General features: G+C 38.5%; 1 long non-coding RNA gene across 1 annotated transcript in view; it reads left to right on the top strand.

The window, feature by feature from the left end:
- Window positions 1–18,569, top strand: part of LOC107311308 (uncharacterized) — a 29,447-nt gene extending 10,878 nt beyond the window's left edge. Inside the window, exon 6 of the long non-coding RNA XR_014942972.1 lies at window positions 17,106–18,569. This is a non-coding gene — a long non-coding RNA (uncharacterized LOC107311308). The remainder of the gene's footprint in view (window positions 1–17,105) is intronic.
- Window positions 18,570–25,764: the final 7,195 nt, after the last annotated feature.

Below are 25,764 nucleotides of genomic sequence, written 5' to 3' on the forward strand. Positions count from 1 at the left end.
TTATTGAATTGCCTGAGTTCTGATGAGTCTTGTTGAGAACCTTTTTAGATTATTATTATTTTTTTTATTTTAGCTCATTATCTTTTCCAATGGATATCTTTCCTAAGGTTAAGAAAAAAGATAATAAGCACATATGAACCACTGAAGTGCTTTTGACACTTGAAAAGTTAATGTCCCACAGCTAGTGAAAGCGGGAATGTATCTAACAGCTGATGCATCTCTGGCCTGATAAGAGTTTCCTGTTTAGCATTCCTATGTTTTAAAACTCATTGGAAATGTTCCCAGCCCAAAGCTTCAGCCCCCAGCATTTTGGCTGCACAAGGCGCAGGTTGGTGATTTGATGCAGGGGTTTGCACCCCACTGCACAGGCATAAACCTTTGGTGCTGGGATGCACAGCCAATAAGTGACAGACTCGTCCTTCTTTTACTGCACTGCATGCCAGTTTTTAGGATGCTTACTGCATAGCTCGGGATGTGATAAGGAGCTTTCTTCTGGCTTAAGAAAGGATGAAGAAATCCTTGACTTCAGCTCTTTCTGACCCTATGCTGAAGCTGTTGAACCTCACCAGTACCATCATTCACAGCTCTACGGCACTTCAAAGTGCAGCAGGTACTCAAAGCCCACAGTCTTAGAAAGTTGTTAACCCATGCGATTTTATGGGCTCAGTAAGCACAACCAAAGGAGGAAAGGATTCAAACCTTTACATAAATGTCTGCTTGAAAAGCCCCATCTACACGCTTCCTATCACTAAAGCTTCATTTTTTGCATCTTTCCTGTCTTTAAGACTTCTCTTCTAAATTTTGCATTTTCTTGAATCTCAGAATCACATTGCTTAGTTTGCTCAGAGTTGTCTCTCAGCCACTGCCTACATGCTCACTTTTTTGATTCTAGTTGGGTTATTTTCCATGCAATGCTTTAGAGATATCTGCTTAGTTATAGTCACACCTGCACTTTTTAAAATCTTGTTTTCCTTTCTTTCTTCTGAGGGAATGAGAGAAAGAAGTTGGATCCTAGTCAGTTTTATACATAAGCAGAAGGCCTTTATTTTTCTTATTTAGACACTTTTCTCCCTTTTACCCATCTTCATCTTTCACTCATTGTATCATTGTCTGTCCATAGAACCAGTAGGGACTCCTGAGGGAGAGCCACTGTGAGGTTCATAGAATTATAGAATGGTTTGGGTTGGAAACGACCTTTAAGATCATCTAGTTCCAAACCCCCTGCTGTAGGCAGGGACGCTTTTCACTAGGCCAGGTAACTAAAAGCCCCATCCAGCCTGGCCCTGAACACCTCCAGGGTGGAAGAATCTACAGCTTCTCTGGGAAATTTGTTCTAGTGTCTCATGACACAAATTGTTGACACACAGTGAATAATTTCTTCCTAATATCAGTTCTAAATCCATCTTGTGACCATCCAGCCAATCCTTCATCCAGTGAGTGATCCATCCATCAAATCTATTTTTCTCCACTTTGGAGACCAGGATGTCACACCAGACAGTGTCAAATGCTTTGTACAAATCCAGGTAGATTACATCAGTTACTCTTCCTTTATCCATTGCTGCTCATAAAAGGCCATCAAAATTATCAGGCATGACTTTCCCATGGTGAAGCCATGTTGGTTACCACCAGTCACCTCATCTTTTTTATCCATGTGCCTTAGTAGGGCCTTCAGAAGGATCTGCTCCATGATCTTGCAATGCTCAGAGGTGAGATTGAGTGGCTCGTCATTCCTTGGATCTTCTATTTTTGTATTCTTGAAAATGAGGCTATGTTTTCCATTTTCCAGACAGTGGAATCTTCATCAGACTGCCATGATCTTTCAAATATGATGGATGGTGGCTTGGTAACTTCACCCACCAGTTCCCTCAGAACCTGTGGATGGATCTCATTGAGTTCTTCACTGTTGCTCCCAGCTCCTTGTTGTCCGTCTTGATATTCTTCAGGTTGCTCACAGATGTGTTACTGGTGCCTACATGAAATACCAAGAGTGGATAGAAGTCTATGGGATGTACAAGGTCTGGCAGCCTGTTGTCACATCCTTGGTGCAGGCTTCTGGTAAGCAGAAGACATCAGTAGATAGTGGATCAGGGTGATGAATGGTTGCCTCCATAACCCTCAGAAGACAATCACCCACCACTATCACCAATTGCTTTTTCTTAGTAGTGGTAGTTATTTTGCAGCTGGGAGCTGGTCTGGCTTCCTTACTTGGTTTTGACTATTTATGTGTTACCATTTCATTCCACTTCATGGTTCTGCAGAAGAACCTCAGTCTTTGAGGAGGGATTCTTTCTCGTATTAGTCTTTCTCATGGCAAATTTTAATCTCTGTTGGTTCTCCTCTTAGTGGATGTGCTGGTTGGGGAGTTTGGGGCTGTTCCAGATTCCTGAATTCATTGTAACTATTTAACTAGACATTACAAGAATTGTCCTTCTATGTAAGAGCAAATAGGAGTTTAGTGAGAAAATTTCCATGGAAACAATAGTTTAGAGACAATGAGAAATATTTCTCACCACGATGTGCTAAAAATAACTTCACAAATAACTTTACAAAATTGGACAATTTTTTATTGATAGCATAGGAGCCAAAGCCATTGTATTTTTCGTGTAGAGGATTATATGGCTCATTCTGAGTTCTGCATCCCTAATTCTTGAATAGGATATCTATGCATTTGCAATCCTACTTTTTTATAGGCCTATTCTGAAGTTATATATTCTTATTCAGCTAAATACAGGGATTACAAAGCTAAAAATGAGCTATACTGGGTGCTCAGTTGTTTTCTACTTCCCAAGTCCTTCTGGTTTTGCTACTTCACAGCCATACTGAGATCAATTATCTAGGAAAAGAGCAAGGAACGCCTTGGATGTGCACATTCTTTGCCACTGCAGAAGAGTGATGTCTTCTACGCTTTGTACAATTTTGCAACAAAGTGAGGTTGGTAGGCAGTTTCTCTTCAAGGTGCAGTAGAACAGCTAAATTTCTCCTTTGTGTCACTGCACAGTATACGATGCTTGCTCTATCAACAGGCTTATGAAATTCCCCTTGGGATCTGTTAGCATATTTCTATGATGATTTTGATATCTATTTTTTTGTAGTTGATTGATACTGGTTGATGTTATAAGGCGTGTAATAAATACAAGTCAGCTGCAGACTGCATCTCTGTTTTATCTGTACTGGCTGTATGATCATACTTTGCTTTCCCATGGTATTTCTCTATTTTCATGAACTAGATTCTAGATAAGTTTATTTAGTTAACTGCAATATCATAGTCATAGAAGGAGGAGTTCGCTTGTATGAAATGAGGTACAGCTGTGAAGATCAGTTGGTCAACAGATTTGTCCAGCAGTGTTTTGTGTTCCTCTGATGGAGCTTGTCTGAAAGACAGACAGAAAGGTTTGGAAAGAAGCTAAAATAAATATGTATGCTTTCTCTTTTTTTGACAGCTTAGTTAAGGGGAGATTGTCTGCATGAGTGGTTCGAAGAGGAAATATTCCTGTCTTCTTGCTGACTGCTAGACCCTCAGGGCTTTCAAGATGAATAAGCTTAGAAGTCCTGTATTTAGATCTGCTGCTTATAAAGCAACCTCTGGCTATCCTTGTTTCCTCCTTTGAGTGAATGGAGCTGTATTTTCGAAAAGATCTTGCAGAACTTCAGTTGCTCATTCTTATTTTATACTTCTTTCAAAGAAAGGGTATATTGATATTATGGAGGTGGCTGGAGCTGGATCCTACTTTGGCACTGCTGGCTTGTAGGTTTGGTTCTTATAAGAAACACTGGTAGTTGATGTATATATACAGTCAGCAATTTGAGTAACACTCAGATTGAAAAATAGCACTTGGTTTCTGTCCAGATGGTGAAGATCTCAACACGGCAGTCAGGAACTGCGCCTCCTCATGTTGCATGGCAGTACCCAGGGCAAGGTACTTTGTTAGACATTATGATGATGTACAATACAGCCTATGTTTTCTGCTCTCTTCTCTGGCAAGAATCTGTTCCTATGTGTCCGTGAATGATTCCCAAGGTGAAATATGTCAGCAAGTTAAGTGCCTTAAGAAATGACCTACAGAAAGTTAAAGAAACTATTACAATTGAAATATGTAAACACTTAAACTTGAATGAAACTGACAGGACTCTGGGGCAGACACACCCATGCTGCATAGCCTCCTCCAGCTATATGACAGTAAAGCAAATCTAATGCCCCTTGAACATGAAATTCAGTAACAATGTTTTGAGATGTAAAATAGGACATAAAATAACAAAATAAGAACATTTATTTTAAAAAAGACTAAAAATTAGTGTAGGTTTCTTCAATGTTTTGTCCAGCTGCATAGTAAGTCTCTTATGTTTAGATCCATGCCACTCAGAGCTGAATATCTGCAGCATATTTATTTGATGATGGGAAAGAAAAATCAAGCTGAAGACTCAGATTCTAAAGAACAAAGTTGAGGAAAAACACTCAAATGAAGGTTTGCCTGAAAGAACAGATTGGAGGGGGAGGATATACTCCTTATTTACAACTTTGAAGCAGAATGAACACAATAGCTGAGATCACTGAGTAGAACCAGTATAGAAGTGAAAAGAAAATGAAACCTGACAAACAGAATTTCTAGGTTAGGTAAGGACAGCATGAAGCCTTGTTTGCCTTTCTACACTGGGTTTTGTGGCTGACAGAGTGGATAGGGGTCAGGACCCATCTACCTGGAGCGTGGGAAATGCCTTTAGTCTGCTACAGGCTTTAAAACTGGACTTATGCAAACATTTTAATTAGGCACCTCTGTCTTGATTAGGTGACTACATCACTGTTTTATTTGTTGTGCTATCCCAAACCTCATGCTCCTGGAATAACCTTTTTATTAAACTGATGGTGAGATCTCTCACCCTGTAGATGGGACACACAAATCTAGTTTCCCTCTATAGGGAGTTAAAACCTGCAGCTTCCTGGTGGAATTCTGAAGGTAACCAACATAGTATTCTGAGTTGGGTTCTTGCTGTCTCTTCTGATGAAAAGTGAGGATAACAACTAATTGTGTGGAAACACAATGTCCACCTAGATGAGGTAACACCCAAGATGCCAACAGCCTCAGTGGGTACTCGGACATCCATTGTAACCCATTCTTTTTCTTCTCTGCTTAGAGTGTTTCAGCTCTTCAACTCAACTGCATATGAGGCTTTGCCCATCCCAAATTTCGCAGAAGTGGAACTGGCTTTCTTCTGTTATTGTGAGGAGACAAAAAATTAATTGCTACTTGGGACAGGCTAGTTGTTTCTGTGCTGTTGATACAAATAGTTTGCTAGCTGTTTAATTCAGAAGCAGAATGATGCTGAGAAAAATGCAGGCTAATATAAAGGACTGTGAGCTCCATTAACTCTTTGACTTGCTAGATATTGCTTGAGTGAGATGGGCCAGACATTTCTAGAGATTTAAGCCTTGTGGCACACACAAAAAAAATGCTGCAAACCTGCTCCAGAGCTGCTAACAGTTGGTTTGTTCATCAGGTGCTGGCAGCATTTAGCGCCATGAGGTAAACAAAGCTGACAGCATTTCAAACATTGTTATCTATGCAGGCCTAATCAATGCTGCTGCCGTCTCTACTTTGCTTATGTTTTGGCATAAGGATAGAGGAGATGAATTAGTAAAGATTTTAGGCACTGCCATGTCTTACAGGCTTCGAATTTGATATTTTTGCTGTGGTCTACTCCCAGAACACCCACACCATTTCCCCTGGATTGGCTGTGCACTGTGGGCTGCCTGTGTGGCCCAGAGGTGTAGAAGCACTTTCTAGCTCCCTGTAGGAGCTGGGACAATGTGAGAAGTGCAGGATATTCCACGGTTGTGTAGGAGGTGTCGTGTCACGAGCCTTGTAGGAAGTCTCTATGCCATCTCAATCTAGTCAGGAGACTGCTGCTTGAGGAGGCTAGTCACTGGTTACCATCAGTGATAAACATGTAACCAAAATCTGCCCTATCAGCACCTGCATCTATGAGTGCTGCTCCAAAAGTAGTGCCTCCAGTTTTATTAAGTTGGCCCATGACATCAGAGTTGGATGGTGGTGGTATGGCAGTAGAGGCTGAACCTTCCTGCCAATATTTTGTTACATGTGGTTGTCGTATGGCAGATGGCAGCAGAGGGGCAGTCTGACAAAATGGTGTCTGACACGGAAGCGCTTATGAAGCAAACTGGATCTCTCCACATGGAAAAAGATTGCATCCACTGACATTTATTGATGCCTGTTGATCATTTATGGAGACCAAACAGTGAATGTAAGCACAGTGAGGCTGAGGGTGCTGCATTTCAGCAGGGAGGACAATGACATGAAAGACAAGCCATGTTCCAGACAACCATACACAGCTGTCACACAGTGAAATGAACAGCACCTCCATCAGGTCATCCATACAAATCACTGGACCAGGACCATAGAATTGTGTACAGCGCTGAATATTGACTTCAATGCAGCAACATTGGAATATTGCAGTGTTTGTGCCATGTGGATCACACAAATGTCCACACGAACAGAAAGAGTACCTTATATAAGTTTGATGGCACCTACTTTACTAATATGAGGCTGAAGGTGACAGTATCCTTGATCATATCGTTACTGGTGACAAGATGCGGTGTTGCCACTACAGGCTGGAGTCAAAACACCAGAACATGGAGCACACTGAAGAAAAAGTTCAAGACGCAGCCCTCAGTGGGTAAAGTGATATGCACTGTATTTTGAAATATGAGGGAGGTGATCCTTTTGTATTTCCCAGAACCCAAACAGCTCCTCAACTCTGATCACTGCATCATGATGGTGACTGTGCTGAAGGCTCAAAGTTCCAAAGGTGGTGACTGTGTTGAAGGATAGTGTTTGGTAGCTGAGAATTTGCTCTATCAGAAAGTGCTATTGTGCTCTGTATCTGTTGTAGATTCTATGGAAGTAAACTGGAGGCATTACTTTCAGAGCAATCTATGTATATACTTTTAATCTTCAGTTAAAAGTCAGTAGATGAAATTTTCTCCCTAACCTTAAGCTAGATACTGAAATGGACTGTATTCCCATAATCTTTTGGATCAGAACACACTTTTACAATATTGAATTGTAGATGACTCTATACGCATTCAATGTCTCACTTTCTTATCTTCTGTGACATAAATCAGTCTCTGGTCTTTTGAATGCTAGTACTTTGCACTGTAAATCACGAATACTTGATAGACTTACTGTAAAATAGAAACCATCTTTTTGAGAGTCGGGAATTGGGAAAAAATATTTGATACAAAGCACAAATTGAAAAAATTAGTTTCTTTTATTGCACCTTACATGACATAAAAATATATTTGAATATGAGATAATAAGGACAGAAAGCTTCATGAAGGCTCTTGGCTATTTCGGTGATGTTTTCTTGTACTTTTTGCTATTCTTGCTTGCTTTTGATTGCTTTTACTGAATATTGCGCATTCTTAAATTCTTTCATATCTGTTCATGTTATGTTATGTTAAATTTTAGTTTCCCATAAATTATCTCTATGCATTTCCAACTATTTTTTTTTTTTTGGACAAAGGATTTTCAGAGTGAAAACTGCAGTGACTTGGGTGGGCCTCATTTTTGCTTGTCAAGTGATATTCCTGGGGATACTCTCAGTTCACTTCAACTGGCATTTCTCTTCAAGTCTTATTGTAACATTCCTAAAAATGGAGATTCATTCTACATGGAAATTGTCTCTGACCTTTTGTATTACTACTCTGCCAAGTTCAAAGTACTGTAGATTTGTCTTTTTTCTCCTTTTATTTATTTCATTTCTTCAAGTTTTATTTGTTACTAACTCCCCATCACCATATATGGAGTCATTGTTGACTTATTCTATGTATTTTTGTCTTCTGACTAGATTTAGTGGAATGATTGAAAACAGAAAAGTTCTAAGCGTGCTTTGTGGGATCCTAAAGCAGTATTTCATTTCTGGCAACATGCTGTAGGTATTATCTCAGCTGTGTTGTAAAAATACTTAATATGGATAGGAGGAAAGGAGAAGAGAAAGATGCAAATCTCGCTTTCCCTTACATGGTTGTAGAAGACAGACCAAGGACATGGAGGGGGCAAAAAAGCCCCAAGTATTTTACAGCTTCTGAAAAAGGTTTTGGTAAGACCACAGTGTAGCTGTCAGTTTGCCCATCCTGAAGCAAAGTTGTTGGAAAATAATGGAAAAGAAGTAGGAAAAAAGATCACTGTTAGGACTAGGTAAGTGGATATTGTACCTGTCAAAAAACGGCCCACTAAACTTTCATTCTCCCCTTACTGCTGTAGCAGTGTATCTCAGTTACCTGAGCAGCAGAATGCCTCCATGAGAAACCCTCAAAGCACCATAGAAGGTTGAAGCTAGGGTTACTGGTTTGCTCTTCTATGCTTTAGAAAATAAAAATAAAAATAAATGAAGAGTGGTTCCAAGCACGAACATCTTCCAGAGGTCAGCTGTGGACAACGCAGAACATAAGAAGTGTTTACAAAGAGGAAAGCGTGAACAAAACCTGGGTAGGTTAGCGAAGGTGCAGTGAGGTTGTGGGTCTTAAATAAAGGCTTGAAAGCAAAAAGGGTTGCTTGGCTGACAATGTGTGGAAGGCTTCCTAACACTGGAAATGATAAAGAATGTTAAAGTTGAAAGAGGCAGAAAGGAAAAAGAAATGAAGAAAGAGGTCAAGGGTGAGTGTAGAGACACAATCACTTCAAGGTTTACAGTTCTATTAGATCTTTATTTTTTTCAGAATCTCCACCTCTTCAGTTACCTAAATTAGTAGTGGCTTTCTTTCTTTCTGAAATATGCTACGTGCTAAACATTAATTAAATCATATTTACATTTAAAGTCACTAGGCAGTGCCAATTTGACTCCCTTTCCCCCTCTTCTAATAGCGGAAAAGAGCTCAAAAATACTTTTTTTCCCATCTGTTCACGAAGCCAAAATGAACAAGATTGAGATCTGAGACTTGCTACTTAGCACCTGAATAGCACCTCCCTTTTAGCTGGAAAAAAATACATTGATCTTAGGCTTGGCTTGGCAGGTTTTACATTTTCATTAAATATTGATAGTCAAACATCATCTTTGTTTACACTGCATGCTGCTCCCTCTAGGTCTTAAACGAGGTGGGTTTGCACACAGTGTTGGAGTTAGGAGTTCATAACAGCTTTATTTATTGATGTGTGATGAAAGCTTATCAGCGTGTATTTGAATGATACAGATATATTCAGATACTGTGAATGATGTTTAAAATCCATATTTTTTGTGATATCAGATTTCTGACCTTAGTAAAGGCTTTCAGTTAAATCAGATGTAGTCTAATGAGATATGGTGTAGTTGGTACACCTGGGGGATGGGATGCCATGCAAAGAGAGCTAGACAGCCTTGAGCAGTGGGTCCAGAACCTCACGAGGTTCATCAAATACAAGTGCAGAGTCTTCAACATGGGTCATGGCAACTCCTGATTACAGTACAAGCTGGTGAATGTAAGGATGGAGCACAGTCCTGCTGAAAAAGACTCGGGGGTACTGGCGGATGGCAAGCTGGACATGAGTCAACAATATACATTCACAGCCCAGCTCCCATACAAGGACAGGCTGAGAGAGCTGGGGCTGCTCAGCCTGGAGAAGGCACTGGGGAGGCCTGATAGAGGCCTTTCAGTGTCTAAAGGGGGGGCTATAAGAAAGGAGGGGACAGACCCTTGAGCAGGATCTGTTGTGATAGGACAAGGGGAAATAATTTCAAAATAAAACAGGGGAGACTGAGATTGGATATAAGGAAGAAGTCTTTACAGTAAGGGAGGTGAAGCACTGGCACAGGTTGCTCAGAGAGGTGGTGAGTACTCTCTCCTTATAGACTTTCAAGGCCAGGCTGGACAGGGCAGTCTGGCCTACTTGCAGGTGTCCCTGTTCATTGCAGGGAAGTTGGACCACATGTCCCTTAATGTCCACTTAAATGTCCCTTCCAACTCAAATGATTTTATGAATTTATGATTCTGATAAATAATCTGTGTAATCACCATGTTAGTTCTGGTCAAGGGTGTGAAGAGCAAACATTAGGGGTATCAACAATTGAAATTGATTTAATCTGCCATCTTGTTTTGGTTGTACTGAATTTGTTTTCTGGTGAAACATTTTCTGGTGATTTAAATGTAAAATAACTGCTTGTGTGCATACTCCTTTATATTGATTTTCCTATTTTCAGTAAATCAGCGCCTTTTGTTTTGTCTCAAGGTTCAGGAGAGGCAGAATGAATGCTGAGATCAAACAGCTGTCTAGAATGAAAATGTTGAAATATTGTGAAGATCAGCAAGACCTTCCTTGCACATTTGCATTCCCAAATCAGGCCTAGATCCTTTCTCGCAGTCATTACAACAGGGTGAGCAACCCACTGCTGCTGCTGGCTATTGCACAAGGCACGGCAGCTGTTCCTCTAACGCCTGGGTCAGATCTTGCTGGGTACAGTGGAAAGTGAGGAGCTGTCACTTACTTTCCCACACTTCTTCTAATGAAGGAACAAGAGAGAGAATTAAATCAGCACTTCTTCTGTTGTCAGTGATTTCAGAACTTGTGGGAACAGAAACAATGAAATCTGCCAAATCAGCAGTTCAACAAGTGAAGGTTGTGCAGCAATGAAGTCTGCATGTTGCTACATCAGCCAACTGCATGCAGAGTGGGTGAGAGTGTACAACTACACTGCAGATATCTGCTATGACTTAAGATGGCACCCAAAAAGTGACAGACAGTGCATGGTGACTCCGCCCTGCTCTTTCCAGGAGTCAGCTGCTCAGAGCTCTTCCTGCTTCCACTCTTGCCTATGGTAATTCTGGCACTCCAAGTGCCACCTGCAGTACCAACCACTTCTATCCTACATCACTGCTATACCTCGCATACTCACCTCTTACCTATGAAAAGCAGACATCATCCGTTTACTGAAACTGATTGAATCAGATGTGGTCTGAAGTTGAAGAGAACCATTCAGATGCTGTAGCCATAGTGCCTTGATCACTCTGCTATTTGGATGGCATGCAGACTGAGGAGGCCGTCTGCTCTCTGCATGCTGCTGGACTGGATTCACAGCAGGGTCCCTGTGCTGGTGTTGATGGCTACCTGAACCAACTCAAGACATTTCAGGTGCATCAAGCATGGCATTGCTAAGGTAATTATTCTGCTACACTGCACTAGTCCAGCCTCACCATGAGTACTGTGTGCAGTTTTCATCACCACAGTACAAATAGGACATAAAACTGTTAGGGAGTTAGTTCCACAGGGAAGCTACAAAGATGGTGACAGGTCTAGAGAAGGCTTGAGGTCCTTTAGTTTGCTCAGTGCAGAGCAGAAGAGCTGAGGGGAGGCCTCATGGTGGCTGCAGCTCCTCACAGGGAGTGGAGGAGGAGCGCTGAGCTCTGCTCTCTGTTGACAGAGATAGGGCCTGAGGGAACGGCATGGAGCTGTGTCAGGGGATGATTAGGTTGGGGGATAGGGAAAGGTTCTTCACTGGAGGGTGGCAGACATGGAGCAGGCTCCATAGGGCAGTGGGCACAGCCCTAAGCTGCTGGAGTTCAAGAAGCACCTGGACAACACTCTCAGACATATGGCTTGATTTTTGGGTAATCCTGTTTGGAGCCAGGAGTTGGGCTCAGTGATCCTTTTGAGTCCCTTCCAACTTGGGGTATTCTGTAATTCTATGATTCTAAGAGGGTGGAAACACAACTGTGCCTGTGACAGAGAGATCAGCAAGCCTGATGGGGTATTAGAATTTATCAAAGGAGCCTGATTTTCTCCTTCATAGAGATACTGGAGTTCAGCTAGAAGTTAGTGGCTCTAGGCAGAAATTGGTCAGATTAAAATGGATGGTCTAGATTACTGTTGGGAATGTATTTGTTTTGCGGGCAGAGTCCGTGTAATAATCTTCTTATAACTAGATGTAAAGAATAAATAGACATCAGCATAATTTAAAGAAAATAAAACTAAGAACAGGCACAAACTGGAAAAGCAGCCCTAAAGTCTGTAGAGCTATTCTGATGTAAATTGGCATAGGTTAGCAGTGAATCAGAAGCAATTTGTAAATACCATATCCAAAGAAAAGAAGGCATATGGAATATTATTATCTCAAACAAAGTGTAAAGGTGAGTTACTATCTCCAGCTCGTTATGTTTATCGTGGTAATGACTGCCTATGGAGTGAGGCAATTTCATAATTTTCCATGAGTGAGTTTTTCCATTGTGCCTTTTATGCCTATACATAAAAATCCAGGGTGTAACAAGGCGCTGTAAGAGGCCTCGGTGCAGCCTCCCACCAGGCCGGGCTGAGCCTCACCCATGCAGCCCTCACTACTGGGGGCACATGGGGACAGAGTGTGCCTCCTGCCTCCGGTCAGAGGGTGTGTTCAGATTGTGGCAGGGCCCTACCCGTTCAGCTGTGCTGGGAAACAGACCTGAGAAATGCAGGGAAAGGAGGAGGTCAGTCTGAGCGAAGCCTAGGTTTGCTGTGCCAGGAAAAATGGGCAATAAATGAATTAACCTTCAGAAGAGGCACAGAAACCCAGGCACCCAGACAAAGAGGGAATTGATTGTCGGGTCAGTCTTTCCACTGGACTAAATAAGTGACACAGTTAATGGTCTGCAGAGCACTAGCATTATTTCCACTTGGTGTGTGGTGAGGGGGGAGATGGAAGGGCAGGATCAGACCTGGGATAGAACACACTAAGCACAGACCTATCTTGTATGTAGTCCATTTGTGACTGCTTTGTTTGTTGATTCTACTAATTAAGACGTTTTGTTTTTGTTTAGCACTTCTAGGAGGTATCTTTTGCCTGCTTCCTAAGTACACAACTTCCTGGTGAGCCAGCCCTCCCTGACCACTTGTCACATACAGACTCAGCTTTCCTGAAATGTCAGATGGCAGCACTCACACCTCTGTAAAGTCAGGGTAGGAATCCTCCTGAAAATGGTTTCAGGATTTTTGCAGTTCTACCTTCTTTTCAGCAGAGTGAAAAAAAAAATAATAATAAAATACACAAAAGACTGCTTTTTGGTGCCAGTTTTAATAATGAGTTAAACCATTTTTCTGTGCATGCAGGTGAATTGTGGCACCCTGACTGCAGTGAGATATGCAAACTAACATAGAAATCTGACTTGACTGCTGCTTTTCAACAATACAAAACTGGTTGATTAAGCTGGATTTACAGTGCTTTGCATGCCAAATTAAATAAAGATAGGTTTGGTAAAAGCAAATAGATCAGAGTTTTTTAAAACTTGTAGCCACAACATGTCCTTCTGTGTTTATCCCAGGGATCAGAATGTTATGATCACTTGCACGTTTCCCTGCTCTCAGAGTTGCATCCTCAGCTATGTATTGTGATGGCAAGGGGAATTTTGGCTACTGTGTGCATTGCTGAAGAGATCATATCATGTTTGAGACTTCAGAGAAAAGAATGGTCAGAAAGAAGTGATGGAGTCAAGAGAATATGAACACTGTAGTTATAGCTGTTACATTTCTCTGGCATAAGCCATTTCTAATTGATCTATACTGGAGTAGCATCACTCTCTCAGCTGACATGATTTACATGTCATTATAAAAGCTATGAGGAAAGAAATGAGACTTGATCAAATACAAAATAGTGGGCTTGAGCAGCCTCTTAATGTCCAATATGCCTTTGTCCACAGCAGTATGCAATAAGTCACGTTTAACCTAGGACAGCTCCTTGATTTTAATGAGGTATGTGATCTCTAACATCAGCCATAAATTCCAGGGGTTATGTGCCTTCCAGGGCAGTATGGAGGAGGGAGGAGGAAACTGAGATTGTGTGTGCGAGGAACACCATGAAAAAAAGACCACACTGCGTGTTGATAAGCAACAGTATGTAAAACAGGGAATGAAGAAGCTTTAATAGGTTGTGGGGTTTTTTTGTTTGTTTGGTTGGTTTTTGGTTTTTTTTTTTTTTGGTGCTGAACACTGGTTTTGGAGAAAATAAGGAAAAAACACACACTGACTGAGAATGCATTTTGCAGATGTGTGAACTCTTTTTTGCAAACTGCTGTTTGATCAATTTTGACCGCACCTTTCCTGCCTTCTAAAAAAAGCTAAAAATATAAACGAGGACTTGTGGTTAGAAATTGACAGCACTTACTTTGTTGCATGGTTACGAGCTGTAAGTGTATAATATCTGTTAGGGCATATGGATTTATGTTCTTATCGACTCCAAATGCTTTGTGAGCTTGTTTCTATGTATAGATCCAGAAACGGTTGTGTAGATCAACAGAGGCATAAACAACAACCAGTGTTTTAATAAATAACTACTGATTTTGGACAAAAAGAAAAACGACTGGAGTAATAACAAATACAGTTTTATGTGCTTTATATGAAAGTAATGTTTGCATCTTACTGTCTGTTCATTGGAGGTTTAATCGAATTTGGCTCTGCATTTTTAAGTGGAAATGGGGATGAAAGATATCTTAGATTCTCAATATAAATCATGTAGAACTGCCAATGAATATTGTTAGTATTCTGGAGCTCATTTTTTTGGGAAGTATTACTTTGCTTTTTTGTGCATACCTGCGCTTTTTAAGCTGTAAGCGTGATACAGCTGCTTGCGTCATTTCACTACCTGATAATAAAGCAAGCACCTTCACAATAACAGGCTGAAAGAGTAACACTGGAAATAGAAATCAGGCTCTTGATATTCAGTGTAGGTTTAGATCTCAGTACTGAAATCTGCGTTCTTGTAAGCAGAATGAAATAAAATAAATAATATAGAAATATACCTGAATGACCTAGATGAGGTTCTCAAGTTTTGAGGAACCTAAGATAATATCTTGCGAGGGAGCTTCAGCTCCCTGCTCACTGTATTACAAGGGTGAAAATAATGTAATACTCAGAAAGTTTCCTGGAAACAGGTGATCTTTCAAATAGTGCTGTTGATTTAGAAATAAATGGGGCAGGAGCTGGAATGGAAGTGTGGCAACAGGACAAAATGTCACAGACTGTTGTGGAAATCCTTAGTATTCACAAATTGTCCTTAAAGTCATTGAAGTCACTAACAGCTATTTTGGTTGATCTCAGAAGGCTGAACTAACGTGGTGATTATGCAGATTATTTATCAGAATCATGAATTCATAGAATCATTTGAGTTGGAAGGGACATTTTAAGGCCACATGGTCCAGCTTCCCTGCAATGAACAGGGACACCTACAAGTAGGCCAGATTGCTCAGAGCCCTGTCCAGCCTGACCTTGAATGTCTCCAAGGAGAGGGTATTCACCACCTCTCTGGGCAACCTGTGCCAGTGCTTTACCTCCCTTATTGTAAAGACTTCTTCCTTATATCCAATCTCAGTCTCCCCTGTTTTATTTTGAAATTATTTCCCCTTGTCCTGTCACAACAGATCCTGCTCAAGGGTCTGTCCCCTCCTTTCTTATAGCCCCCCTTTAGATACTGAAAGGCCTCTATCAGGCCTCCCCAGTGCCTTCTCCAGGCTGAGCAGCCCCAGCTCTCTCAGCCTATCCTTGTAGGGGAGCTGTTTCATCCCTTGGTGAAGTAGTTTGAGTTTGTATGTAACTGAACCTGTCTTTCAGAATTATACATCCACAATGACTTAGATTTATGAGGGTTTAGGCTGCACAAAGTCTCACAAGATCGTCATTATTCACTTGCTAGCAGAGAAAACAGCTGATTTCTTACCCGACTCTCCTGACATTTTCAACTGCACATCTAATGGAGCTGGGATGAAGGCATCCAATCAACCCATTTTAGGAGGGACCAATAATATGGCACTGTGATAGAACTATTATTTCATTCTTACTGAGGACCAGCACAGGAAATGGCATGTACGACCTCTTTCTGTCAGTATAAAAGCTTATTTTTACAGGAGGGTCTTACACTGTGCCAACTTGCATAATACTTACTGACTGTACTGGAAACAGACTGATTTATTGAGAAATCCTCATTTGAAGAATAAGGTCTTCTTGCAGAATTCTGTACTGCTCCTAAAACTCTTGGAAAGAAAATGCAGGCCTACCAATGGGAAAAAATATTATTATGTTAATTTTGCAAAGTATCAACATACATACTGCTAAAGTAAGCTGTAAAAGATGGGATAATGACAAAACAATACATTAGATGGTGAAATTAAAGCCAGATGCTTGCTTCATTAAAAACAATTCGTATTTCATTATCATCTATACATTTATCAGCACTGTGACTGAAATGGCATGTAATTTGCTCCTGAAAGTAATCTTGTGTAGCCTTTCAGTCTTCAGAAACCATTAAAACTAATTAGCAATAAAAGTCTAGGGATCAAAGGTAGGCTGCCCAATGGCTGGACATAGACTTTCAAACTTATAGGTATAGTAATATCAGATAAAAATCTCAATGTGTCCCTGCAGTTGTATTCTGTGACAAGCACTAGGTCTGGCAATGATTAAATTTGTAATTGAAGGTTTGTTGTTGTTTTATTTCTCTTGAAAAAAATAAAAATTAAAATTAAAAATAAAAACAAATCAATGACTTCAGTAGATATTACATATCAAAGTCCAGTAAAAGTATGTGTGTGTGTGTATATATATATATATATATATATATATATATATATATACGTATATACATATATACACATATACATACATGTATATATATATATTCAAAAAGTGGCAAGATTTTTTTTGTGTATGTGTTTGTGTTGTTTTGAAGGCACTCCAGATACTCCTTACAGAAAATGGGTACGTTAAGAAAAGTTTGTCTGCTGAATCTCACTCTAGCACATGTAAGCATGTAAATTTCATGTCAATAGAATGTGCAGTATTAATGAGAATCAAAACATTTGGTAGACAGGACTTATCAGAAAGGGAGGTTACAGACTGCAAAATACCAGTAAAGTAAGCTCACAGTTTTTATGTCCACACCATATGGTCTATGTATAAACACAGTAGTTCCATGCTTGTCTTATTCTTATCCAGCATGCTCTTCCTCTTGGTCTAATCTTCACTTCCTTGTTTACTTTTTCTGTTATCATCATTAGCACTGATGATGGAGTCCACAGGCATGAGCATCAGAATTTCACATAAATCTTCAATTCACATTATTGATTTTCTTTCTTTTTTTTCTTTTTTTTTTTTTCTTTTCAGTGGTTGACATCTTGAGCTGTTTAGATGTGTCTGCTACCTTTAAACATGCAAACAGAAATTCTTCAACAATTCAATTGGGAATGGAGCCAAAAAGGAATGTGACCACTCATGCTTAAAGTCCAGAGGAACAAAGAAATGCTGTGATAGGTTATCACTGGGCTGGGTTAATGGTGAGTGATTAGGTGTTAAGTGGTCAACAGGAAAGGTCAATAAACTGTTCTCTGATCAAAACTGTGACTACAGGGAATAGCTGGATGCTGATTTTACCATATTGTTTTTTTCTTCATCACTTCTGGTTTGGTTAATGGTATCTGTTGATAGCCACTGAAACAATAAATTCCTATTGCTGATGCAATGATCTTCTTCCTTTCCCTTGCCTAAGAACAGTATTTACTAGCTCCATCCTAGCATCCATCCATGTTAGCTAGCTAACATATGCAACCAGAAAGAGTTTCCTATTTCATTTGTGCTCCTAGCATGACATGGACCTCAACTGGCACTACTTGTGTTGATATGAACTGGCACTACTTGTGTTGATATGAGTAGGAGTGTTGGAATTATCAGAAACATGGAAACCTGCACCTTAAGACCTACACATGCATATTTATTTTCATATTTGCATGTATATTTTGGCATGTATAGAAAGACGTATCATACTGACTGATGAAAATGTATGCAGCTACTTCAACCCATTAAGGGCTGAACTTGAGCCAGCAGTGCGCCCTGGCTGCAAAGAAAGCCAGCAACATCTTGAGTTGTGCTAACAAGAGCACAGGCAGTAGGGTCAGGGAACTAATTATCCCCCTTAACCTGAGACTCATAAGACCACATCTAGATGTTACTTCCAGTATGGGACCTCTCAGTACACAAGGGCTGCCAAGTTGCATGGAGCTGGAGCAACTGTCTTGTGAAGAGAGACAGAGGGACTAAGTCTGGCCCAGCCTGGAGTAAAAAAGGGTTCAGGAAAATCTGGTTGCTGCCTTTCCCTCACGTGCTCAGTACTTACAAGACATCAAAAAGACTAAATCAGGCTTTTTACATTGATCTCTGGTTGGTAGACAAGAAGCAGTGAGGATAAATTGAAAACTTCCTACCTGATAAATACTTTGTCAGTGTGGGGACAGTAAAGCAGAGGTTGACCAGAGAAGTTGTTCTGTCTTCCCTCTTAGAGGTTTATAAATTTAGGGAGGTTAAGGCTCTGAGTAACCTGATCTGATCTCAAAGCTGTTTCTGCTTTATGAAGTTTTCAAGAGACTTCTTGAGGTCTTTTCCAACTTCAACTTCTAGTGATTTTGTGATTCGTTGATTCTGTGTGGATGAATACACTTACTTTACTGAGCTTTAAATTCACCCCTATTTAAGCAAAATTAAAAATGACACTTCTGCTATTATTTATGCTATATACGTGATTGTGAAGCTTTAAAAAAAGTGCATTTCAATTAAAATTTACTTTGAAAAATCTCATCCTTACAATCCAGGTTTCATTTTCTAGAGAGTTCAGCAAATGTGATATGACACATTTACTGCACGTGTATAAATGACTATACATCAGAACAGACTTAACTACAAGAGCATGCACAAAAAATTGCATGCATCTTACACTGAATTTCCTGATATTTACTAGTATTTGGAAACTGTGTAAAACTAGAGAGCTAAAGTCTGTAAGTATGTAATTTAGCTTTGCCTTGACTATTTTTCTTCTTGAGGAATAAAAATGCGGTCACATGTCATGCTTTGTCTCACTCTAGGTACATTACATTTTACTCATGCCCTATATCCTGAGTATTTTATAAACATTTCATGTTTCTTATGTTTTAAAACAGAATGTTAATGGGCAATAACAAGATGACAAGAATGACAAAATAGAGAGGAAACAGCACTTACTCTTTACCAAACAAAAATTTATCAAAGATGAACATTAGTGAGGCTTTTTAGGTTTGTTTTTAATTCCCATGTTCATAGCAGGAGTAGAATCATTTGTACATGTAATTTTGGAATAAATTAAGATGTCCTGAAAAGCGTTACTCTGGAATCAAGGTATGCTCAGAAGATAATCTACTTTGCTTATTTATTTATTTATTTCTGCTCAAAATATAATCTCTCTTCTATGGCAAGTTGAAAAGAATGATTCAAATACCGTTTATATCAGATCTTTCCAAACAAGTTAATATATAAGAACTGTATTTCTTTGCTTCAGTGAACAAATTGGATCAGATGAGAGAAGACCTTGTTCTCTCCCAGGCTGCATTTTGATCTCTGAAATGCCTGTGTGATGGAACTTGGTGATTTCCAAGGACAAACACAAGCTTTAGTACTGCTCATAATTTAACAGGTGATTTTAGAAAAGCAGTAGTGTGTTTAATGGTGCTATAATTCACATCAGCTATTGAAATAAAGATGACAGAACGGTCTCCTAATCTATATACATCACTGGAAGTATTTATCCCCATTACAGAGTTTGTTATGTTATCTAACACAGAATAATGGGCACTTTATACTTTCTGGAAGTCTAGATATGCCATGCAGAAACTGGAAGTGGCATGAAGATAGTAAATGGATCTTGTACACCTCTTCCATGGCTCCCAGACTCCAAAGCTATCTGAGAGCTTTTAGGTATGTCACCACTTCAGTCATGGACCGCTCTGGCAACTTAAGAGTTTGTAAGGTGTACAAACATTCTGGATGCACTCATTTTCTCAGAAAACAAAAACAAAAAGCCAAACATTTGCCCTACCAATTTGTATCACTTTTTTTTTTTTTCTTTGAGGAAAATTTCTCACTGACCAAACATCTGTATTTATGTGGTATTGGCACTACTGAGAAAGGTAAGAGTATTGTTTAGTGCTCACAGCTGCTCAATGAATCTATGGTAGGGTGAGGTAGTTCAGATCACTTGGGCCTCAGTCTGTTTTACAGTCTGTGAATTCCCTATTTCTTTAATATAAGAAATGAAATTGATGACTACCCACAAAATCAATCATCTTTAATTGGTTCTGTTGTTTTAACAGAAAAAATATTTCATTCTTTTTTTTTTCTTTTTTTTTTTCCCCCTTTTTTTTCTTTTACTCCTCTTTACATAGAAGACTTTGGATTTAAACACCGTAACTTCTATCTGGTTTCAAAACTTATTGAAAAAAACTCTTTCTTCACCTCCTCCACCCTCTGGAAGCTCTATCTAAAAGAATGCAACACAACAGAAGTTATGCAAATATTTCTTGTATATTTACACTTGATGTGAACCACTCATCTCTTCACCTAAGAACAATCAAATTGTTCTTAGGACCTTTGGAATGACTAGCAGTTGTCCTACATAGTCTTGTAATTTACCTGTTGTAGTTTGGAGTCATTGATTTCCTCTTTCAGCTATTCTAAAGTTGGGGGTTGATAACCTGAGAACCTTTCCACATTCCTGTCTATTGTACATTCATCAAGGAAACAGCATATAGGACATGTTGACCATTTCTATTCTGCCTATAATTTGGTGATCCTCTTCTGCTCAGACTGTTGGTTTGCTGAGAATTTGTAAGATTTAGTTTGGAACTGAGTTCCTTCTTCTCATGGCAGCTTATCCCTAATGCTTTCTATTTTATTGTCCTGTGCAGTGTCATAGAAAAGGTCTTCTGTTTGCCTCTGTTTGCTCCTACTCTTTTAAAACCTGTTGTGGAAGCAATGAACTCAGAATATTCTTACTATTTTATTTAGCCCATAATGAGCCCGGTGCTACTCTACTGATGTGATTAAGCATCTAAGGAGGTTAATGCTGACTCAAAATAATGTTTTTATAGTGCAGTAGAGTTGCTCTGCTAGTATATGCCATATCATTCAAAATCCATAAGACCAAATGGCATCTTTGTTTTCTTTCCCAATCTGAAGAATGACACAAACCTATGAGAGATATAATACAATTGCATTTGTTGCAATGTCTTGTGTTTTCTGCTTCAGAAATGAATCATAGAAAGCTATGCAAATCCCTTTATATATATGTTCGGCATAAAAAAAAGGTTAAGGTTGCAGTATAATGTACAAACTGGTTGATTAGATCAACCATTTATGCAAACAAGAGTTTGGCCAAAATAACACTTGTGATTTAGAGGTTTTTTTGTGTGTGTGTATGTTCACTTTTTCACAGCAGGACGCCTATTGTTTTCTTGATTTTTGTTTCTGAAAGCTTCCATTGAAATTCAAATTGAAGATAATTTGCAGTAGAATCATATTGTGTTTAAGACTACTGAAAGTAGTAAAAAATAATTAGAATGACTCTGGAGATTACTTTGATCTCCCTAGGGGCTCTTTATTTGAGTGGAGTAATGTACATCATAGATGAACTCCAAATGTGCCAGTGTAGCTCAAAGCATTGATGCAGGTCTTAACTGTGGAAACAGCCTGTAAGTATGAAGGCTCTGTCACCTGTGTGTCTGTGAAAGCAGCCGCTACTGGAATCGCATGTTTATTTTACATGTTTGGAGTTCAACAAGGGTACTGAAAGCTGAGGATGGATGAAAGGAAGAGATGCTGGAAGTAAGAGAAATATGATAACATAGCAGTTTTCGGTCCTGCATTGTCTACATTTAAAATAGAACAAGTTCAATCTTGAATTTGTCTTATTTTCTTTTTTCTTTCTCTTTCCAGTACAGGTAGTTAGATATCAGAAACATTTATCAAGTTGTATTCCTCATAAGAAATGATTAGATATTCTGTCGATTTATGTTATTATTGTTGTTGTCATCATCGTCGTCATCAACAGCATTACTATCATTGTTATTACTATTATTTTTGAAACAACATTTTGCAATTCAAAAAGAAACAATTTAGAACAAGTTCAGTAGCCTACTGGAGATCGTTAAAGTTATCTGACTGATGTGCCATTTCTATTCTGCATAGCTTCTAATTATACAAATGTGATGGCAGAGAGGGATTTTAATCTATCTCAGCTCACAGGGGTAATGAAGCTAAAGACTAAGTGAGAAGAGACATCAGAAACTAATTAGTATTACTATAGAAGCAATGGCAATTGTAAATAGTTCATCCTGGGTCTGAGTGACATTGGATGTCATTCTTGAAAACCAGTAACTGGGATGTTCAAATTTTCTTTGAACAACAACAGCTAATATTCCTGGCCTTCTCCTTTTGAAGGAAAACTCGAATACAAGCCACAGCTTCACCAGAAAAGACAGAAAAAGGAATAAAAAAAGCATACATATAATTAAAGCAAATACAGAGTTAAAAATAAAACACCATGATTTTTGGAGAGATAACTGATTCATAAATTTCACGTTTGAGGCTATCAACAGTGCACTTGAATAATACATAGATGGAGGCACTTTAAGAGTTTGGTGTTTCACCTTTGCAGAATATGGCAAACAGCAGAGGAGACCCATTTCAGGTCATATAAGGAGGACACTGCTGTGACTCGACAAAGTAATGTTTAGTCCTGAAATCACTAAAGCTTCCCAATTGGCCTGGTCCCGTAAACTTACACAAGGACTTCATATGGATGTATCATAACTTAGCAAATAAATCAGTTGTTAAAAATGCTTGTTTTGATATTTATTATATTTTATAATTATTAACTCATTTAATCTCCTCACAAGTGGGGTTTTAAGGATCTAAGTGGTCCATGCATGTCTAATTAACAATCAAAAAGAATTAATGAGGATACCCAAACTGCAAGTACTTTATTTGGTCCTTTGATATTACTGCTAGAACAAATGATCCTTATCAATCCACTGAATTTTGATGTGGTGTGAGTCTTAATAATAATACTGGTTGATGTTTTTTCTTTTGTTCTTTACTATCTTTTACTATTAAAATATTAAATGTGAATTTGAAGTTTAAAATCTTAAAATATATTTAACTTAGGTTTTTTTTTTTGTTTGTTCATTTGTTTGTTGTTTTTTAAGGGGTGCATATTTCATTTAGTTCCAATTTTCTGAACCATTAATTTTTTATCATGTTTCTGAATGATTTGGAGTTATCCATGTATGCTTTTTGGTGTAATCCCTTTTCAGGATTGTTGTCTGTTGAGGGTAAGCTCTATCTTGGTACATTTGGTTAGATCTTCAGAGTAATAGAAATATTTATCTTATATGCTTATTTATTTTGTAATTACATTACAAATTAATCATTATTTATTAATTGTAAACCAGTTTATAGTCTATCTGGGAATTTGTGATCCCTAACAAGAAGACTATTTGGCAAATAGATGATAGTTTGGGACCAGAAAATTTGCAATATAAATGTTAGTTAGTCAAAGTGAGTCTATGAATTTCTTTGATACTTATAGTACGATATTTTAGACATAAGTTAAACCATTACGTACCTCCTTAGTCAACCTACCTTGTGAAACAGCTGGGAGAAAAGAAGCAGTGGACATAACAGAGTAGTAATTATATGATATTCCAGTTTGCTCCAAGGTCAGGTCCCTTGCCTCATGTCCAATCAGACTGAACTCCTCGAGCACTGCAAGGCAACTAGGAATCTGCTTAGTACAATCAAATCTCTGTTATTAGAGAATTATACTCCCTTTCCCTTACAGACAAGAAATGTTAAATCAGGAGTAGACAACTTCTACAGCACTTGTTCCAATGACTCTGCCTAAGGAAACTGTTTTATTTGAAGAGCTGGGTCATGAAGAAACTTGAGCCACAGCCTTATGCATTCATCTGATTCTGGAAAGACCCCAGAGGGGTCTTTCTGGATCTGCTGCAGCCAAAAGCTTATGAAGCCTTGGACAAATTGAACTATTCCAAAGACATTAATTCCCCAAAATCCCCAGACTGAGGGAGATCAAAAGCTGAAGTACTAAAGAAGTAACCAACACTTGAGGAATGGAAGAATGGTGCTACCTGTGGTTTTGAGTTTTCTAATTTTAGATCCTTACATTGACCTTTTTTTTTTTTTTTTTTTTTTTTCCTGTTGATTATGTTTTTAATGTAAAACAAACATCTATAATAGTTCTCAAGCTATCCCAAAGCATCAATTTCTGCTCAATCTCATTAAGCATCCAGAATATTATTACAGGTAAGACTATGTAGCATTGTAAGTTGTGGTAACACTAAACATTTCTCAAGTATGTTATTTAAATTACGTTTTTTCAGTTTTTTATTTATTTTTTTATTTTAATAAAAATTTGTATTGATTATCACATTTCAACTAGATTTTAATTGCTTTTTTCTTGTATCTTTGTTAGAAAGTAAATCAACATTCACAAAGTGGTAAAGCCATACATAGACTGAAATATTTGTAGAGTCAATAAGTGGATTAATTATCCCATCAGATTCAACTCAGCTGAGGTGAAGTAAATGGAAAACTATGCTTCTACATCTGGAATGTTTAAAGAAGCAGAAATTTAAACTCTTGGATTTATTTGTGTTTGACCCATGCTTGGAATTTGCCACTGTAACTGAACATGTGATAACCATGGAGTGCGCTAACTGACTTTTGTGCACTGGTGCTATAATAAGCACTGCTCTGCTTCCTGGCCAAATTCCCTCTGTCAACAGAACATTTTAAAGTTTTGACTGCAAAATTATAACAACTTTCTTGTTGGAAAAAATTTAGTAAGATGCTGGTTATAGACTGCTTCATATTTCCTGGCAAGTAAGTAAAGCAGGTTGAATTATTTTTATGTGAAAAATTTTCCTCCTGGAAAATGTGGTTTTGATGAAATGGGAACCTTCTGTGGGAAAATGTCAATTTTAATGTGTACTTTCTACTTTTCACTAGGGGTAATCAAAACAAAGCCCCCTTCATTTCAAGGCGACAGTTTGAAATAAAGATACTTTTCAGATCCAGATAGTGATTTAGTGATTTGAATTAAAAAATAAACAAAGGAAAAAGAAAGTGAGCACAAATTACCTTGAACCTTCTCTTCCAATTACAGGTGTGGTAATTTTTCACTTTGACAATTTTATTTTGACACTTCCTATAGTTTTTTTTGTCCTACTTTTTGACAATCCAATTTTTCATTCTGCTTTGAAGTAGAAATTAATTTCCCATGGAATAAAATTTTGGTTCCCATCTAGATCTACAAGCAACTAATTAGTAAATGGTTTCAAAAGGAATAAGGGAGTAATATTTTATGAATATATGCACATCAGTTACAGTCATCTATCATATCTCAAGCTGCTTTCAAACAGCTTATAAGAAAATGATGTCATTATCAGGTGTAGAACTCCTCAGAGTACCTTTATATGCAATATAACGTGATGAATCTGTTTTATATTTTTCTTTGGGTTGGGTTGCATAGACAGAAACTTCAGAAAGTCTTCTTCAAGTCTGTCACTAAAGTTTATGAGAACTGGGAACAATTTTTTTTCTGGGTAAGGAAGATGTAAAGACCGCACCATCACTTGGTTATTCCCAAAGGACATCAACATGGTCTAATTACTTTTTCTTATTCCATGAAAATATGTGTGCTCTAGTATGTGTAGTAAAAGCTCTAATAATCTAAAAATCATATCTGAGGTATCATCTCACTTTGATTTCCAGTCAACTGAATAGATAGCTTCTTTTTTTCACAGGTTGCTGTCTTCTATAAAACAATGATATATTCAGCAAGTACTATATATACCGTACCTGGAGAACATCACAGATAATTGTTGAAATTTTCTTTATGAGATGATCAAGTGTTTAGTAAGAAATAAAGCATTGTCTGAAC

The sequence above is a fragment of the Coturnix japonica genome, chromosome 1 (assembly GCF_054131305.1).
Source record: "Coturnix japonica strain WE chromosome 1, WE-NBRP24, whole genome shotgun sequence".
Classification (NCBI taxonomy): domain Eukaryota; kingdom Metazoa; phylum Chordata; class Aves; order Galliformes; family Phasianidae; genus Coturnix; species Coturnix japonica.